General features: G+C 39.7%; 1 protein-coding gene across 1 annotated transcript in view; it reads left to right on the forward strand.

Annotated features, from left to right (window-relative positions):
• The window catches only part of BBS9 (Bardet-Biedl syndrome 9), a 527,217-nt gene that overhangs the window by 18,413 nt on the left and 503,675 nt on the right, over window positions 1-5,129 (forward strand). The gene's annotated exons all lie outside the window — the stretch shown is intronic.

Here is a 5,129-nt window from a genome sequence, read left to right on the forward strand (position 1 = left end):
AAAAAAGATCAAATAAAAATGACTTGCTTTTCAAAATGTGTACTTTTTAGAACTTAATTGAACTATCTTAATTGTACTTAATTTTGAAGGTTTTTTTTTTTTTATAAGTAATAGGTAGCAGACTGATAACAATAGTCTTTCTGTTTTGCTTATGTTCTGGTTTGTACTGATTCTGTCATATTGTTTGCTGGAATTTAGTACAAATTATATGGCATCACTTCATTTGTATCAAAATTTGGTCTTGTAGGGGAGAGTTAGTAAAATATTTTGAATTTTGGAAAATTTACTTTTGTAGAAATTCTTTACAAGAAAAATACATTTTTTTTGGACCTGGAAACCATTCATACCATAATGAAATTATACTAGCTCTATTTGGTGGTAGAAAACAATTGTTAAATCATTGCTTTCATTATCATATTATAATACGAAAACCTACATCCTAGCTTATTCTTATGCATCTTCATGCTTTTTAAGTGACCTTTAAAACAGTTTGATTCTATATTATTGTATCATTGCTATTTGAAATTTGTATTTGGTTTATAGTCATGGACTTTTTTTTTGGTAATCTAGATAGTCATTAGCCTCTTAAAAAGAAAACTTATTATAACTCTTCTTTTGTTTACTGCATATAAATATTATCCTCTTACATTTTTTAAAAATTGTTTTTCTTGCCTATAATTGAAACAGTGGAATCTGCAGGAAAATGTGAAAGGAGAAAATTGTGTTGGTAAAGCAGAAGAGTGGGAGTACTAAACTGCACTGAGCACCTACTAAGTTGTTTTGAAGGAAAGTTTGGTCCCTAATTTTCCACTGATAGGAGATGGGAAGGCCTTCTATTCAGAGGGTATTGGGAGGTTCCTCAGCCCTGCCTCTGCCCTCACTATTTGTTAAAGCATGTGATTCCCCAATTATTTGGCCGTGTAAGAGTCATGCCACAGAAATACCTGCCAGAGAGAACAATTTCAAACCTACTTCTGTCCAAACTATCTAAAGTTCAGCTTGGTTGGAAACTATACTTACTGATTATCTGAATAACATACTGTTCACTCATTCATTTCTATTAGAGCTCCTTACTGGGGTGCCACCAGTAGGTTACCAATATGCTGAGATACTGCTTCCCTCATAGTTTGTGGTGAGCTGTGAGCAGCTTCCTTTGTTTTCTGAAGCTTGCTATACAAAAATCGTTACATATGTGTGTTTCACATAGACAAAAACACTGATCATTGTGTTCCAAAGCCTGGATACCTGTGTCATAATATCCTGGGGTGGTTATGATGTATGAAGATTTTCTATCCCAGACACATGAGATGCTATAAGATTGTATTATCCAGGGGTAGGTGGGGTGATGTGACTTAGGTATCCTAATTTTTGATAAGCTCCAAAATTGAATGCTGGCATTCTCAAGTTTGAGAATTATTTTTGTTGATCTTATAGAATGGAAAGTTAACAAGAGCAGTTTTGGATATGCTCTGTTTAAGATAGAAATGTCTAGTATACCGAATAGAGGTAGAGATTTGGGGATGAACAATATGGTGCTTATGTTTGGAGATCTGAGAACAGGTGAAAATGCACAGGGAGAGAAGTTGAAATAAGAAGGGAGGAGGTATAGGACTGTAACCTGGAGAATAAGAGGATCAACGGGGGAAGTGTGAGAAGAGTAATAGATTCTGAAAAGAGCAGGCAGAGAGGCAGGAAAACTAATTAGGCTGGTACCTGCGAAGCAAGGTTTAGTGACATGAGGACTGAAAAGGTTTTTTTTTTTTTAATTCTTCTTCCCCTCCTCCTCCTCCTCCTCCTCCTTCTTCTTCTTCTTCTTCCTTCTTCTTCTTTCTTCCTCCTTCTTTCTTCTTTCTTCTTCTTCTTTTTTTTTTTTTAAATAAGACAGAGTCTCACTCTGTGGCCCAGGCTGGAGTGCAGTGGCGCAATCTTGGCTCACTGCAACCTCCACCTCCCTGGTTCAAGCAATTCTCCTGCCTTAGCCTCCCAAGTAGCTAGGATCACAGGTGCCTGCCACCATGCCCAGCTAATTTTTGTATTTTTGGTAGAGACAAGGTTTTGCCATGCTGTCCAGTCTGGTCTTGAACTCCTGACCTCAGGTGATCCATGTGCCTTGGCCTCCCAAAGTGCTGGGATTACAGGCATGAGCCACTGCACCTGGCTTTTTAAAAAAAATTTATTATTTTTTAAATTGAGACAGAGTCTTGCTCTGCTGCCTAGGATGGAGTGCACTGGCGTGATCATGGCTCACTGCAGCCTCAACCTCTCAGGTGTGCCCCACCACGCCTGGCTAATTTTTATCTATTTTCTTTTTTTGTAGAGACAGTGTCTCCTTGTGTTGCCCAGGCTGGTCTTGAACTTCCTGGGCTCAAGTGATCCTCCTGCCTTGGCCTTCCAAAGTGCTGGGATTATAGGCATGAGCCACTGAGCCTGGCCTAAAAGTTTTCATGCTCTTTAGCAGCAAGTGGTTCATTAGTGTCTGTGACAAGAATGGATGCGTGGGCACAATGGTAATGAAATCTAGGTTTTCAGTGTATGAATGGGAAGTGAGTGGGAGGTGGGGAGACTATTTATGGCTCTTTAAAGAAACTTAGCTGTGAATGGAAGAAGGGAGGAAGATGATTTGGAGGCCATGAAGGGTTGAGGGAAGTGGGAAAAATTCAATGTAGGATAGAGGCTTTCATTGATGGAGCAGGAACCCAGAGAGGACAGTCAGAGATGAGATCAGGTGTGCAGATGGAAGGCTAATCTTAAACAGATGTGGAAACTTTTTTCCACAGTGACAGAGGAAAGAAGGTAAGAATCTTTACAGATGTAGTGAAATTTGCAGGTCAAGTTGGGAAGTTGAAACAGTAATGTCAGTTGACCTCTACTTTTCTTTTAGGTGATCAGACAGTGAGAGAAGAGTTGCAGGGTTCCTGAAATTACTTTAGAAGAAGCCGAGTAAAACACAGAAAGATTCCTTGTTAATCTTGATAGTACAATTGAAATTGAACACGCCATGCATTTAAAGTGGTACTTACTTTCCTAATTCTCTCAACTCAAGATTCAGACTCTTGAGAGAGATAGTGAGAATGAGGGGGAGAGAGAGGATCTGAATAATACAATTTAGATTATATGCCAACCTGTGGCCTAGAGGGAAAGTTTATTACTAGAATTGGAGTAGAAAGCAAATGAGACTAATGGCTTTTCATTTAATGCCTGCATGTTCATTAATTCCTGGGGAGTCCCATATTTAATTGTAGCTTGAAATCTGTGAGAGTCAGACTTATCTGAGATCTGGTTACTATAATAGTCCTGCAAACTATTTTAATAATCATACATATACATTTTATTTCAGTGGGTTAGCTTGTTACCTTGTGGACTTGGCCATCCTGACCTCCTCTTATCCCTGAAGATAGGGCTATATTGACCTATCCATGAGTCTTGGTTGTTTAGTGAGTAAAAGTGGGGATTTAGGGCAGACAGGATACATGGGAAGCTTAGTGGGGAATATTTTAGGAAGGTTTAAAGGTTTAAGTCTTCCCCAACCCTTCTGGACTCCATTATAACAGTATAATTCCATTCTTCCTGATCAGTGCCTTTACTTTTACTTAAGAAGGCTGGAGAGATTTGTCAAATCATTTGTTATTGTAATTTAAAACTTAAAGAATCAGTCTCTGAATTAGCTTCTCAGTGGTTAAGCCCCACTGAGTCGTAAGTGGTGAGAAATGTTTCTGCAGAGTACCAAAGACCCTGAGTTTATTCTTTACCCTTAGATGACAATTTTGAGATTTAAACCTATCATTCTTTTATTTTAAATTATCCAGTGCCCTTCGATAAAGCTATCTTACTTGTGGTTTGGTGTTCCTCCTTGTTCAGTTGGCCTATGGCAGCAGCTTTCCGGTCTACTAGAGTTTCACCTGCAGTGGGCACAGATGACTCTCAGATGACTAGAGATGATAACTTGATTAATTGTTCTGTTACAATGTGCAGTGCTGCTTAACCCCACCTAGAACATGAATGAGAGTGTTCTGTGAAAGGGCATTTATTTAAAGTGGCCCCCAAATACTGAAGGAGCTGAGAACCAAAGATTGAGGCAGACAAATCCAGTTTGTCAGTATACGGTGATTTATTAGGTGAACTTATGGGCAGAAATGTCCTGGGCAGTTGCAAGACAGGTAGCTCTCCACACCACAACCCCCAGACCTAGGGCTTGTATCTTGGGGAATAAAAGTATACATGCTCTGGAAAGAATGTGTAGGTGGCTATGAGTGTCACAGCCTATGATATATACAGCAATATCAAGTGCTGTTTTGGAGGAAAGGCAAAACTTAATGAATAGGTGTTTCTGCATAAAGAGTAATATATTAACTAGAGATCTTGGAGGAGTTCTTTGACTCGAGTTTAGTCAGGAGTCACATGGCAGATTAGCATTTAAAATAAAGTCACTCTTATCCCCACAAGGAATCTTACTGTTTTGTACCCCATTTCAGGTCAAGAACCAATTCCCATACTTTGGAGGCCAAGGCAGGTAGATGGCTTGAGTCCAGAAGTTTGAGACCAGCCCGGATAACATGTCGAAACCACATCCCTACAAAAAGTACAAAAATTAGCTGGGCATGGTGGCACATGCCTGTATTCCCAGCTACTCAGGAGGCTGAGGTGGGAGGATCAATTGAGCCTGGGAGGTTGAGGCTGCAACGAGCTGTGATTGCATCACAGTACTCAAGCCTGGGCAACAGAGTGAGACCCTATCTCAAAGGAAAAAAAAAAAAAAGAACCAATTCCAAATATGCTTGCATGTTTTCATGCCTGCAGTTTATTTTTTAGTGCTCATTTCTATATCAGTTATCTTTTTTTTTTGGCCACAAGTGGCAGGAAACTGATAAATTTAAGTACAGAAGGTACTGAAATGAATGTAAGATAGCTTTCCCAAATGCAGGCAGAGTTGAACTGAACAAGCCTTTAGTGGGGACAGGAATGGGCATGACTCTAGAGACCTTGTGAGTCTCCAGTATTGAAGTTCCCAAGATTATACCTCTCTCATAGGGTTATTATGAGGATTTTTTTTTTCTTGAGATGGAGTCTCGCTCTGTCACCCAGGCTGGAGTACAGTGGCACTATCTCGGCTCACTGCAGCCTCCACCTCC

This window comes from Mandrillus leucophaeus, unplaced genomic scaffold (genome assembly GCF_000951045.1).
Source record: "Mandrillus leucophaeus isolate KB7577 unplaced genomic scaffold, Mleu.le_1.0 Scaffold757, whole genome shotgun sequence".
Classification (NCBI taxonomy): domain Eukaryota; kingdom Metazoa; phylum Chordata; class Mammalia; order Primates; family Cercopithecidae; genus Mandrillus; species Mandrillus leucophaeus.